Below are 15,094 nucleotides of genomic sequence, written 5' to 3' on the forward strand. Positions count from 1 at the left end.
GGGCTACGTGTATTTACCCTTTGATCAGGTGTGTCTTTTTCATCCACCCCTGATTTCTGTGTCTCACCAGCCTGGGGGAACACACCACCCACCTCTGTCATTCCAGTCATTTGCATTCTCACAAACCACCACCTGGCAATTTTCTGGTCTCAACTCCTCTGCTGTCCCAGGTGTTGGAGCTGCTTCTTGGTTTAAAGAGATGCAGTTACCTTTCAAAAATGTATCCAAAATAGCATGCTGAGAACCTGAACCCTCACCCCTTTCACTGTCCCTGAGAAGTCAGCTGTGTCACTGCTCCCCTCCAGGAGGCCGGTTACACAATTCCCCCTCAAAACCTGGGTCACAGGCTGAGTGCCTGGGTGCACAAATCCTGACTCACCCGTTTAGTCCAGAGTCTCCTCTCCCAAGTGACCAAGGAGGAGACATTCCTGTACTCCCATTATTCCTTCCCCAGTTTCCTCCTCAGGGCCCCGCCCCAAGACATCTCTCTGTGCTCCTTAGGAAGGGGTCCATCCCTTCTTCATCTGCAAAATTCTGCCAGCTAACAACTGGAATAGCTTCCTTAATCACTGACAACACCTCTCCTGTCCCCGATCCTGAGGGTGTGTTGCCTATTTTTGGAAAGGAGCTAGTTTCAGCCCCTCCCATACTTGGAAGCAGCCTGCTTCCCTGTGTTACAGTGTCTTGGGAATCCTCACCCACTCCTGTGGTTTCTGAGATTCCATCACCATTCCCAGGGCTCTCCTCTGGGACACATCTCCCTATGGTCTGTCTCTAGTTCATCTGCAGATTGCTGGCAGCTAACAACCTGGAGAATTCTCTCCCTGGAAGGCATTACACCCGCACCCCTTCCTGAGATGGTGTTGCCACCAGCTGCAATGCAGGAGTTGGTCTCAACCACTCCCACACCTGGAAGCATGTGGCTTCCCCCTGCGGCAGAAGAATCAAGGACACTGTCTCCCATTCTCTCAGCAGTTCCTGAGACCTTACCCTTTCCCTCGGGGGGGTCCCAGCATAAGACTCCTTCTTGTTGCGGGCAAATACCTTAACCTGAGCTACACGTAAAAAATCATTACCAAGAAGCATCTCAACTAGGAGGTGTTCTATATCCCGCACAGTCAAAATACTTTCCAAATCTTCCCACCCCACATGGATTTTAGCTAGGGGCATGAGGAATCTGGTTTTGTCCACCCCCACAATCTCTGCCATTTGGCCAGGTAAATAGTAGCCTTTGGGACCACAATCTGCTTCACCAGAGAGATCTGGCCCCTGTATCCTTCTGCCACAAGTATGCCCTGCAATTAATTTGGACAACCTGAACGTGCTCCATATCTGGTTCTGCAGAGGCTAATCTCACAAAACCAATATCATAAGTTTTGATCACCGGGGGGGGGGTGGTGGTGGTGTCTGTGTTGAGGACAGGAACTAACAGGAGCTCTTGGTTGTCTGCTTCCTCCAAAATTTTAAAATTTTGTCCCATAGACACTGGTTTACATCAGCCTTACACACGCCTAGGAAATGCTCTTGAGCAACAAGATCAAACATTCCTTCAACGCCTGTAACACCTTTGTCCCTCACCCACTTTCCCATATGATCTTTCATTTTGTTCACATATTCCCCATTACTCATACCAATATCCCTCTAAGAGTCCTAAATTTAACTCTATACTAATCTGAAACCTTTGTAAAACAAAAAAGAAAAGGAGTATTTGTGGCACCTTAGAGACTAACAAATTTATTAGAGCATAAGCTTTCATGAGCTACAGCTCACTTCATCGGATGCATTTGGTGGAAGTGAGCTGTAGCTCACAAAAGCTTATGCTCTAATAAATTTGTTAGTCTCTAAGGTGCCACAAGTACTCCTTTTCTTTTTGCGAATACAGACTAACACGGCTGCTACTCTGAAACCTTTGTAAAACAGTGGTTTTGAATTTACAATCGTCTGAAAACAGGGGTTCTCAAACTTCATTGCACCGGGACCCCTTTCTGACAACAAAAATTACTTCACAACTCCAGGAGTGGGGACCGAAGTCTGAGCCTGCCCGAGTTCCACTGCCCCAGGTGCGGGGGGAGGGGGAAAAGCCTGAGCCCCCCTGCTCCAGGTGAGGGGACGGGCAAAGCTGAAGCTGAAGGACTTCAGCCTCAGGCAGGGGGCCTGCAACCTGAGTCCTGATACCTACGGCTGAAGCTCTCAGGCTTTGGCTTTGGCCCTGGGTAGTGGGGCTCAGGCTTCAGTCCCGGGCCCCAGCAAGTGTAAGCCAGCCCTGGCAACCCCATTCAAAGGGGTTGTGACCCGCTTTGGAGTCCCGATCCACATTTTGAGAACCACTGGTTGCAATCAGGGTAGGAGCTGTCTTAGCATCAGGGATTTCATGCACTGCACATAGCCTTTCAAAAAGTAGTCAGATATTCAGCAATATCGTCTGCCTCATTGTATGCAAAACATAAATGGTCCCAGTTGTGGATTTTTGGTGTGATGGGAATCACTGGATTCGGTGGATTCTGGGTCTGTTTCTCTAGCAGGTCCTCGCAAAAAGAAAAGGAGTACTTGTGGCACCTTAGAGACTAACAAATTTATTAGAGCATAAGCTTTCGTGAGCTACAGCTCACTTCATCGGATGCAGCTCACGAAAGCTTATGCTCTAATAAATTTGTTAGTCTCTAAGGTGCCACAAGTACTCCTTTTCTTTTTGCGAATACAGACTAACACGGCTGCTACTCTGAAATCTAGCAGGTCCTGTTAGTGTTTTTGCCCTGTTTCTCTTTCCTCCTGCTCACTTCCCTTCTCCTTTATCTCTAGTTCTTTCATTTACAATAGTCTCTGGTCCTCTTTCTCTCTTTTTCTGCAACCCGCACTCCAAAAATTCCAACTTTGTAATGGCTTCACTGCTTTCACTCATTTTCCTGCTTTTCTGTCCCTACTTCCCTTTCCCAAAATAAGCAAACAGAAAATAACAAAGCTGTAGCCTCCTCCTGACTGTCCTTAGCCACCACACTTAAAGCCTCACTTAAAATATTTATACCAGTGTGTGAAGTGCAAATCATGCTCAGTACAACAAGCAGTGTATTTCATCCTGCTCGCTGCGCCACTGTGATGGGATCCCCGGGGTGCAGTCTGGGATCACTGTGCCTCCTTAACTCCCCAGCCAGGGCTGTCTCTCACAATGCTTGGCCTTATGCAGGTGAGTCATTGAATTGTAGCTCCCTTGCTGGACAATGGCTGTTGATGGCTCTTTGACACCTGCCCAGGCATTGATTACTTTCCTTGCTGTTGTCATTGTGACACAGTTCCTGCTCTACCTTGGTGGGTCTTGCGCTGATTTGCTCACCTTAGAGCTGCACAGCCCTCAGCTGACCATTTTTCTTAATTCACAGTCCAGGTCGACTCCTCCTGTGTCTGACCAGGAGTTGGGAGGATTTGGGGGGAAGCCGGGCCCACCCTCTACTCCGGGTTCCAGCCCAGGGCCCTGTGGAATGCAACTGTCTAGAGAGCCTCCTGGAACAACTGTGTGACAGCTACAACTCCCTGGGCTACTTCCCCATGGCCTCCTCCCAACACCTTTCTTTATCCTCACCATAGGACCTTCCTCCTGGTGTCTGATAATGCTTGCACACCTCAGTCCTCCAGCACTCCGCATTCTCACTCTCAGCTCCTAGTACCACTTGCTCCCAGCTCCTCACATGCACACCACAAACTGAAGTGAGCTCCTTTTTAAAACCCAGGTGCCCTGATTAGCCTGCCTTAATTGATTCTAGCAGCTTCTTGATTGGCTGCAGGTGTTCTAATCAGCCTGTCTTAATTGTCTCCAGAAGGTTCCTGATTGTTCTGGAACCTTCCCTGTTCCCTTACCCAGGGAAAAGGGACCTGGTTAATCGGGGACCCATAGCTCTCCCTTCGATTGCTCTCCTGTAACCTGGACGAGGGAGGGCAGAGCCTGAAATGTCTGCACACTCAGGTCCATGTCTTCCGCCTCCAGGCCCTGCAGAGGCTCCTTTATGGTGCAGGTAGTCTGGCGTGGAGCATGCTGGCGCACGCCCTCCTGCGTCATTTCCGAGGACTCCGATACGACCGGCAGCTCCTTTATCTCCATCTGAGAGGTCTTCCACAAGACCTCTCTGGACTGCCGGTCTTTTACCAGGACCTCCTGCAGACCTGGAAACTGTTTTCAACGACCAGGTCCGTGGCGGCCACCGAGGGGACAGATCTCCTCATGGAGCCCCTGCTACACAACCCCCAGCTCTGCGTGCAGGTGGCGGAGTCCCCCTCGGTGCGCCAGAGGTTGGTCCTGGCAGAAGTCACAAGAGTCAGAGACCTCCTGGACTACGACCGGGGAGACTGGCTGGATCCCCTGACGCTTGCTCAGTGCTTGGGGTGCTCCAGACCTTGTATTCCCCGGCGCGTACTTCAGGAGATGAAGGCCGCTTTGCCACCCGCTGCTCGGGTTTATCTCGACTGGGTCCTGCACGAGGGCGCGCCCTGCCCACCCTCTACCCCAGGCCTGCCGGACCTTTTAATTGGGCCCCTGCCCCGTGGACCCAACTGACCCCTTCACCCCTTCACTGTGAGCCGGCTGCACAAGCTGCAGCCGGTCTGCTTCCAAACCGCACCAAGGAAACATCTGTACATGCTCGGGCTTCACACCCTTCACGCCCTCACCCTCGTGTCCTGCCCCGATACAAAATGGTGGGATCTTCTGCCACCTTTGGAGCATGAGGAGCCCCGGTGGGCCAGCCTATATTCCACCTTGGTCCTGAGGCCTGCCGGGAATATCAGTTGGCAGCTCCTTCACGGAGCCATGAGCACGGGTGTGTTCTTGGCGCAGTTCACCTCTATCCCAGACACCTGCCCCTTTTGTGGCGTGAGGGAAATCCTGGTACACATATATCTGGAGTGCGCCAGGCTGCAGCCCCTATTCTGGCTCCTCACTAATATTTTATTATGTTTTTGGTTGCACTTTTCCCCTCACCTTCTTATTTATGCACTCCCTATCCGTGGCCCCACAAAGTCACGGGATCTCCTGGTCAACCTCCTCCTGGCCCTAGCTAAAATGGCCATCTATAAAACCAGAGTGAGGAGGTTGGCCGATGGAGTCTCCTGTGACTGTGGGGCCTATTTCCAATCCTCGGTCCGTTCACGTATCAGGGCAGAGTTCCTCTGGGCGGTGTCCACTGACTCCCTTGACACCTTAGAGGAACAGTGGGCGCTGTCCGGGGTTCTCTGCTCGGTGTCCCCGTCCGGTTCCCTTCGTTTGACCATTTGATCACACTCCTGTCCCTGTTATTTCATTAGTTGTCCCCCGGATTTATTTGGTGTCCAGGTCCTGTGGATCCCCCTCTTAGGCTGGGGTGGGGATCCTTTAACAGTGGACGGGCTTTGCCCGCCCACTTCCCGGATCCCAATAGGATCACTCTCCTGTAGCCATCTAGCCCGACCCTGTCACAGGAGCTAATATCTGGCCGATTCCCCAACTTGCAGCATATTTTACTGACAACCATACAACACAATCTCATAACTTCATATGAATTAATGAGCTGTAGCTCACGAAAGCTTATGCTCTAATAAATTTGTTAGTCTCTAAGGTGCCACGGGTACTCCTTTTCTTTTTGCGAATACAGACTAACACGGCTGCTACTCTGAAACCATATATTTAGATGGAACAGTGGGTTTCAGCAGATCATAACATTTACCCTGATACCTTACATGCCATGCTTTATATGCAAGATCACAATTGTATATAAATAAGGAGTATGGGGGTTATAGGTCACTCCCCCAAGGTATAGAATGTCACACCAGACACACAAGAAGCCACCAAAGATGAACACACTGTATGAAGTTCATTAACAGAGTCGTGCAAAATTACAAGAAGAAACCAAGGAGGATGTAGATGTAGTGCTTGAGTAGCCAACTTTAATTTGTGTGATGATTTTAAAACATGAGTTAAATCTAATAAAATGAGTGTGAAACGTTTTTCAGTTTTCACTATGGTGACATGCAGTCCACCCTCACAATCTCACCACTCATCGGCCCTCACCCCTCTGAAAATTCAAACACCCCCCTCCCCCATTTCAATTCCTGGGGAAAACCGTGGACTTTTCTGTATCTCAGCATCTGACACCTTTCTATTTGCTTGCCAGTCTCAAGCTGGCAGCGTTGTTTCCATGTCTCCAAGCCCTATTATAGGGTATTATGGATTCCAGTCCCTGGGCCAGTGATGCCAGTGGGTTCCAGCTGGACAAGCACCCCCCACCAGCTTTGCATTGGTCTTTCTTCTCCTTTTTCTCTTTCTCATTCCTAGGGTTGCCAACTTTGTAATTGCACAAAACCCAACATCCTTGTCCCACCCCATGCCCCGCCTCTTCCTGCGGCCCCACCCCTCCCCTCTCTGAGGCCCCAGCCCCCACTCACTCCAGCCCCCCTCCCTCTATCACTCACTCTCCCCCAGCCTCACTCACTTTCACTGAGCTGGGGCAGGGGGTTTGGGTGCAGGGCGATGTGGGCTTCAGCTGGGGGTGCAGGCTCCAGGGTGGGGCCAAAAATGAGGATTTCAGAGGGAAGGGGCTCTGGGCTGGGCAGGGGGTTAGGGTGTGGGAGGGGGTGAGGGCTCTGGCTGAGGGTGGGGCTGGGGATGAGGGGTTTGGGGTACAGGAAGGGCTCAGGACTGGGACATGGGATTGGGGTGCAGGAGAAGGTTCAGGGTGCGGGCTCTGGGAGGGAGTTTGGGTGTGGGATGGGGCTCAGGTTCGGTGCCCAGCTAGCAAGGGTGAAAAATTGGGATGGGGGTAGGGGGTAATAGGCTCCTACAGAAGAAAAAGCCCTCAATATTTGGACTGTCCCTAGAAAATTAGGACATCTGGTCACCCTAGGCTCAGGGCTGGGCAGGGGCTGTGGGGTCTGGGAGGGAGTTAGGTTGTGGAAGGGGGTTCTGACCTGGGGCAGAGGGTTCAGGATGCGGGCAGCATTTACATCAGGCAGCTCCCGGTTGGCAGCACAGTGGGGCTAAGGCAGGCTCCCTGCCTCCTCTGGCTACACGCTGCTCCTGGAAGCGGACGTCACGTCCAACTCCTAGGTGGAGATGTGGTCAGGCGGCTCTGCGCAATGTGCACTGCCCACACCCCGCCCATGCAGCTTCCATTGGCTGTGGTTCCTGGCCATGGGAGCTGTGGATGCGATGCGGAACTTCCCTGGCTGCCCCTCTGCTTAGGAGCTGGCCACTTTTGGAAGCTGCGCAGAGCCACGAAAGGCAGGGAGCCTGCCTTAGGCCCGCTGCACTATCGACAGGACTTTTAATGGCCCGATCAGCAGTGCTGACCGGAGCCTCCAGGGTCCCTTTTCGACCAGGCATACTGGTTGAGAACTGGACCCCTAACAACCCTACTAATTCCCCTGTTCAGTCCTGCTGCGTTTGGCGGCAAACAGGAAGTCCTGGTTAATGGTTAACCCTGGACGCACCGCACTGACCGGTGCGGGCCAAGGACATGTAGAGATAAGGGAACAGATGGTGGCCCGCCCCTGCACAGCCCAGATTAACTCTTCATTTCCCCGCACTGAAAGGGCTAAGAGTGAGGAGAAACGGGTGCCCGGCTGGATTGGGCCTTAGCACTCAGGGGGATCCAGCTCTAGGCAGACGGGCACTAGTGCCAGGCTGGGCTGTTAAATGCATCAGGCGGGTTAGCGGGTGGCCCCCACCTGCCCACATGCACCGGCTCAGCAGCTGTCACCAAAGGCTCTTGTCCTGCAATGGGCTGTCGCCCCCTGGTGGAGTCAGGAGGGAACTGCGTCCCCATGCTCATTCCCCACTGATAAGAGGCCACCCCAGATCGCAATGCACTCAGCTCACCCTGGCAAAACTCTCCCTGCCGCACCATGGCAAAAGCCAGCAGAAGAGCTTGACGCTGCTTAGGTCCCATTTAAACCAGATGTGCCAGCAAGTCCCATTTGAGCTGTCTGTGCCAGGCTGCATTTCGCCCCAGCGGCTGGTTATCCCAGGAAAGGTCTGAGACCCCCATCACACATCCCTGTGCCCAGCGACCAAGGACTCAGCCAACCATCCTGATGGGGGCCGCGTCGCCGACTCTTATGGGTTTCATGGTGCTGTTATTCGGGTGGGGGGAGGGGTGTTGAAAAGCCCTGGCTCCCGGATTCCTGGGATCCTGGGGAGGCCTGAGTTGTCCCTTTTTTAACGAAGGAAGTCAAGTGGCTCGTCAAAGTTCGGGGCCCTGGGGACCTTCCAGCTGGAAGTAGAAATTGATGGAGTCTGGGATTTTCTTTGATGCAGCCTTGTTTCTGACCAAGAATATACACAGGCCTCTTTAGCTAACACCAGACCCAAAATCACTCTCTCCAGCTTTTTCCAGGGTGTGTCTCACACACACACACACACACTCGCCCCCACCAATCTTAATGGGGGTTTAACCCAGCCCATAACAAGGATGCACCCAGCTCATAAGGGAAGCTTCTAGCCCTGGAAGCTGCAGAGGAAATGGGAGGCCCCCAAAAGCTCAGATGACTTGGAAAAGCTTGGGCAGCCCTGGATTTTGTTCTTACTTTCCTGAGGATTTTGGGTGCAGCTCCAGAGTGGGGATGCCTGAGCCAGGCTGTGCTCTGCCTCACCCTGCCAGAGCTGGATTCGCACTGTGCTGCTGACGGGCGGAAATGATCGTGGGAGGAGCCGGCAGGTCTGGCTCTGGCGGGCACATGGGGAACAGAGCTGCCGGGCAGGGGTCAGAGTGGGCATTGGCCCTGCCTCGGTTGTCTCAGATTCACGGCTGCGCGCCCGTGGGAGACTGAGGACTCACCTCTCTCTAGCCCAGCCATTGGAACTCTGCTGGCCCGTCCAACACCCAGGCCTCTGCCAGCGAGCCGGGGGGAGCGTGGAACTGCGGGGATCCTAAAAACAGCCCAAAAGGGGCAGATCAGGGGATGGAGCAGAGAAATTGCCCCTGAAGCTCCCTCCGTTTCCTGGGCGGGCTGGTATCTCACAATGTCCTGTGTAAATCTCCCACGAGGCAGTGCACCAGATGGCAATGGGGTGGCGACAGTGGAAGGCAAGTTTAGGTGAAAGTGATCAAGAGATGACAGAGTTCATGATTCTAAAGAATGGTAGGAAGGAAAACTGAAAAATAAAGATAATGGATTTCCAGAAGGCAGACTTTAGCAAACTCAGTGAGTTGGGTAGCTAAGATCGCAGGGGAAGCAAGTCTAAAGGGAAAAACAGTTCAAGAGAGTTGGCAATTTTTCAAAGAGATGTTATTAAGGGCACAATAACAAACTATCCCACTGTGTAGGAAAGATAGAATGTATGGCAAGAGACCACACTGTCTTAACCAGGAGATCTTCAATGATCTGAAACTCAAAAAAGAGTCCTACAAAAAGTGGAAACTCGGTCAAATCAAAAAGGAATAATATAAACAACTAACAGAAGTATGTAGGGACAAAATTAGAAAGGCCAAGGCACAAAACAAGAGTAAACTAGCTAGAGACATAAAGGGTGACAAGAAAATATTCTACAAATACATTAGAAGCAAGATGAAGACCAAGGACAGGATAGGGCCATTACTCAATGGAGTGGAGGGGGGATAATAACAGAAAATGTGGAAATGGCAGAGGTGTTTAATGACTTTTTTTGTTTCAGTTTTCACCAAAAACATTAGCAGTGATTGGATGTCAAACCTAGTGAATGCCAGTGAAAATGAGGTAGGATCAGAGGCTAAAATAAGGAAAGAACAAGTTAAAAATTATTTAGACAAGTTAGATGTTTTCGAGTCAGCAGGACCTGATGAAATGCATCCTAGAATATTCAAGAAGCTGACCGAGGAGATATCTGAGCCATTAGCAATTATCTTCAAACAGTCATGGAAGATGGGAGAGATTCCAGAGGACTGCAAAAGGGCAAATATAGTGCCCAGCTACAAAAAGGGAAATAAGGACAACGTGGAGAATTACAGACCAATCAGCTTAACTTTTGTACCCAGAAAGATAATGGAGCAAATAATTAAGCAATCAATTTGCAAACACCTAGAAGATAATTAAGTAAGAGTCAGCCTGTATTTGTCAAGAACAAATCATGTCAAACCAACCTGATAGCTTTCTTTGACAGGATAACAAGCCTTGTGGATAGGGGGAAAGTGGTAGATGTGGTATATCTTGACTTTAATTTTGATACTGTCTTGCATGACCTTCTCATAAACAAACCAGGGAAATGCAACCTAGACGGAGCTACTGTAAGGTGGGTGTAGAACTGGTTGGAAAACTGTTCCCAGAGAATAGTTATCAGTGATTCATGGTCATGCTGGAAGGGCATAATGAGTGGGATCCTGCAGGGAGTGGGTTCTGGGTCTAGTTCTGTTCAATATCTTCATCACTGATTTAGATAATGGCATAGAGAGTACACTTATAAAGTTTGCAGATGATATCAAGCTGGGAGGGATTACAAGTGCTTTGGAGGAGAGGATTATAATTCAAAATGATCTGGACAAACTGGAGAAATGGTCTGAAGTAAATAGGATGAAATTTAATAAGGACAAATGCAAAGTACTCCACTTAGGAAGGAAGTCAGATACACCAAAATGGGAAATGACTACCTAGGAAGGAGTGCTGCGGAAAGGGATCTGGGGGCCATAGTGGACCACAAGCTAAATATGAGTCAACAGTGTAACTCTGTTGCAAAAAAAGCAAACATCATTCTGGGATGTATTAGCAGGAGAGTTGTAAGCAAGACACGAGAAGTAATTCTTCCGCTCTACTCAGAGCTGATTAGGCCTCACCTGGAGTATTGTGTTCGGGGCGCCATATTTCAAGAAAGATGTGGATAAATTGGAGAAAATCAGAGAAAAGCAACAAAAGTGATAAAGGGTCTAGAAAACATGACCTATGAAGGAAGATTGAAAAAATTGGGTTTTTTTAGTCTGGAGAAGAGAAGACTGAGCGGGGACATGATAACAGTTTTCAAGTACATAAAAGATTGTTACAAGGAGGAGGGAGAAAAATTGTCCTCCTTAACTTCTGAAGACAGGACAAGAAGCAATTGCAGCAAGGGTGGTTTAGGTTGGACATTAGAAAAAACTTCCTAACTGTCAGGGTGGTTAAGCACTGGAATAAATTGCCTAGGGAGGTTGTGGAATCTCCATCATTAGAGATTTTTAAAAGCAGGTTGGACAAACACCTGTCAGGGATGGCCTAGAATACTTAATCCTGCCTTGAGTGCAGGGGACTGGACTAGATGACCTCTTGAGGTCCCTTTCAGTCCTACACTTCTATGATTCTTCTAAGGCAATTTACCCTGAGTGAATTTCCACCATTGATTATTGTTAGGGTTTAACTGACTGATTGTAATGAACTGAAAAAAATTGCCTGATTGTAACAAATGGAAGAACTGGGAATCTTCCACCCAACTTTTAATACCAGGAATTTTTAGCGAGCTGGGGAGGAGGGTGGGTGAGGTGGAAGAAGCTGGGGCAGAAACAAGACAGAGTTTGTCAGGCCCATCTTCTGAGCTGGTGGAAATCAGTGTCGCTCTGCTGACCCATGGCAGCTGATATCCCCCAGAGGTGTATCTGGAGCTTGGACTGTCACCTCTAGGTCACTGGGGGGACCCAGCCAAGGGCAGGAGGGCCAGTGTCAGCACCTGGTGAGAGCTGCTCCATGGCCACCATGAAATGAGTTGGTCTAGTGGTGAGAGCAGGGAGCCAGGAGTCCTGGGTTCTATTCTCAGGCCTGGGTGGGGGGTGAGGTACACTGGTTAAAGCAGGCAGGGCTGGGAGCCAGGACTCCTGGGTTCTATTCCCAGCTCTGGAGGGGAGTCTAGTGATTGGGAGGGGTGTTGGGGTGTGGTCCCCATGCTGGCCCTGACAGGGTAATTTAGGTCCAATTGATTGCACAGGCAGCACCTGGAGAAGGGAGCAGGGAAATGACTGGAAGCAGACTCAGCTGGAGGGGCCTATGTAAGCAGGAGGCTGGCAACAGAAGGGGTTGGAGGGAATGAGTCTGTGGCCGCTCCCTGGGAGAAGGGAGGGGTGTCTGGGGCTGGAGGCAAGTAACCCAGAACCCCATCCTTTTGGCTTAGCCTGACCAAGGGAAGGAGGGTACTGATCTGTGTCCAGTTGGCCCCGGCCCCATAGACCAGCATGACCCCAGGGCTGCAGAGCCCCTGAGAGGCTGTGACTGAAGGGGGAGGGGGAGGGGGAGGGATCTACTGGGGCAGGAGAGGGAGGGACAGGAGACTGAGCTGACCTTTGACCTCCGCTAGAGGTGTCAAGATCAAAGGTTAGCTAAGGCCCTCCCCTGAATTCGTAGCACAAAGAGTCACATGGGGATCAGCACCTCTGATCGTTTGCACAAAAGCGTCTCTTGGGAACGGATTTCGTCCCTGCGGGGTGCTGGGAAAGGCTGGTCTGCAGGGGGAAACCAACCAACACAGTTGTTATACAGCTCTAGCCAGACCGGCGTAACCCCCTGTGTAGACATTGCTCGGCTCAGCCACGCAGTGCCCATAGCGTTGCGCCCAGGCCAGGAGCGTTAGCCTCCATCGGGCAGAGGGGAAACTGAAGCACATAGGAGCAAAAAGCCAGTGGCGGAGCTGGGAGTAGAAACCAAGAGTCCTGGCTCCCCTGCCACTGCCTGAACCCCTGGGTCACACAGTTGGGGCAGGGAAGGCTCGGAGGAATGACTATTGCTGCCCTGCGCTGGCACTGCCATCTGCCTGGGAGAGGGGCCAGCGGCGCAGACTGGAAATGACACCGGAATGGGAGATCAGTAGGCACTCGAGGCCCAGCTGAGATCTAAACTCCAGACCTGGGCCTGGAGCCTGACAGCTGCGGCTGGGCTCCGTAGCCAAGCCCCCAGATTCCACCTCCTAACCAGAGACCGCGCCCAGCTGCTCCAATGCAGCTGGCAGATCCCAGGCCAGACTGGCACGGCAGTGCCGCAGGAACGTGGATCTGCCACACGGATGCTGCTGGGACCTGCCAAGCTTTGCCCACAAGCGAGGGCAGCCAGTGTTAGAATGGCCCCTGACTGATCCTGGCTCAAAGCAGTGGGGAACCACGTGTGGGGCTGGGAACCAGGATTCCTGGATTGCAGTCCCAGCTCTGGGAGGGGAGTGGGGGTTTAGGGCAGTTGTTAGGAGGGAAGCCTGGGGTCCCGGACACTGGGTTTCTATTTCTGGCTCTGGGAGGATGGTGCGGGTGTTTCTAGTGGTTAGGGTCAGACTCTATCCAAGTTCAGACCCTTCTAGTGTGAGCTTCTGCTGGGTAGTGCCCTCTCCGTGACACAAAATCCTAGCGATGGGACGCCCTGCCTGGATCCTGCCAATCGCTGGGGCTGCCAGCGCAACGGGACACACCCTAGGTTGTTGCTCCGTTCGCTCATTTCATTTTTTACCCTGATGGGGGCAGCTGGTCACCCCAACACCCCCATTTATTCACTGCAGCAACGGGGTCGCCGCTGCCCGTGTGTCCCCACAGGGGGGCAGCACCGACACAGGGTACTACTGAGGCTTGTCAAACGGGGTGGGGCTGGGGAAGTGGTTTCCTTTGCTGGCTGGTGCCAGCGACGCTGAAGGCTCTGATGGGTCCTTGAGCTGCGCCAGCCTCTTCCCTCATACTCTGGGCTCGTCTCACCCATTCGGGGCTGGGGGCCAGCAAGTGTGCGATGAAACCCAGAGGAACCCCCTGCCCATGTGTCACAGGCTGCTGGCCCCTCACCGACACTTAGTGGGGCTTTGGCTGCCCTGTCCCAACGCCAGGAGAAAGAGGAAAGGCTGAAGAAAAATCAGGATCCTGGGACTGACAGTGCCCAGGACCAATGGGGAGCAGCCAACGACCTTGCCTTCCTGATTTACAGGGCAGCAGAGAGAGAGTCAGGCGCCCTGGGCCCATCCTCTGTGTGAGCTGGGACTGCCTGAGGCAGGGTAGGGCAGAGCTAAGGGGAGTGCAGCTGGGCTGGGGGCAGAGCAGAGCCAGGGGGCTGAGCTGGGCTGGAGCCAGGAGCTGGGGCAGCGCAGACCAGCCGTGCCGACGGGGAGCCAGGGCCGAGCTGCAGGCGGAGCTGCGGGCCCAGAGCCGGGACAGCGGGCGCCGGACGTGCCACACGGGACCCTGCAGCCCAGCGCGGCAAGCGGCTGAGGAGAGCTGGGGGGGGCCTGGGCAGAGGGCCCAGCACAGGGTAATGTCACCAGGCAAGAGGCCTTGCAGGCCAGGCTCGGAGGGGGGCGCGATTCCATCGGGGGACACTGCTTGAGTGTCCATCGAAGAAGGGTTTGGACAAATGAAGCACCATGAAAAGACCTTGGGGGAGAGGAGGGGTGGGGGTTGCGTGACCTTAGTAAGCTGTCGGCGGACAGGAAAACACTCTTGAACAATTCACCGGACACTGACACATGGGGAATGTTTGGCCGTCAGTGATAAAGGTCCTATGTTGAACTGGCCAACACCCATCACACTTTGCCACACGGGAAGCGCTGTGTCCTCCCAGTTCTCCAATTCATGCATGATGCAGAGCCGCAGGACACCGTTCCTAACGTGTGGGGAGCGTCCAGGATTCTGCTCACACGGCCGCTCGCAATCGCGAGTGGTGAGCGTCAGTTTGTGAGCGCAGAGGCGAGAGAAGCACCCTTGGGAACTAAAGGACGAGGGTTCCCATTCTAACGCCCTCACCTGCGGTAACACTATTTAATACTGGCCCACCCCAGGTTGGGGAACAGATCAATTTCTTCATGGTAGAGCACTGCAGTTAGTCTGAAAATCATACCAGTGTCTATCAGCTTAGACAAAAATGAAGCTGAAGACGCTGCTCATTTGTGGCGCCGTTTGGTCGAGGGCTGGCCCGGCCCATGGTGTGGGGCCCTTGTTTCCCTTAACCCAGAGGCTCTCAAACTTTTGTACTGGTGACCCCTTTCATAGCACTCATAGCAAGCCTCTGACTGCGACCCCCACTTATAAATTAAAAACAGGTTTTTATATATTTAACACCATTATAAATGCTGCAGGCAAACCGGGGTTTCGGGGTGGAGGTTGACAGCTTGCCACCCCCCCATGTGATAGCCTTGTGACCCCCTGAGGGGTCCCGACCCCCAGTTTGAGAACCCCTGCCTTAACCT

The 15,094-nt window shown here is 52.4% G+C and overlaps 1 protein-coding gene across 1 annotated transcript in view; it reads right to left on the reverse strand.

The window, feature by feature from the left end:
* The window catches only part of LOC119847405 (peptidoglycan recognition protein 3-like), a 65,336-nt gene that overhangs the window by 39,577 nt on the left and 10,665 nt on the right, over positions 1-15,094 (reverse strand). The window lies entirely within an intron of this gene.

The sequence above is a fragment of the Dermochelys coriacea genome, chromosome 23, assembly GCF_009764565.3.
Source record: "Dermochelys coriacea isolate rDerCor1 chromosome 23, rDerCor1.pri.v4, whole genome shotgun sequence".
NCBI lineage: Eukaryota > Metazoa > Chordata > Testudines > Dermochelyidae > Dermochelys > Dermochelys coriacea.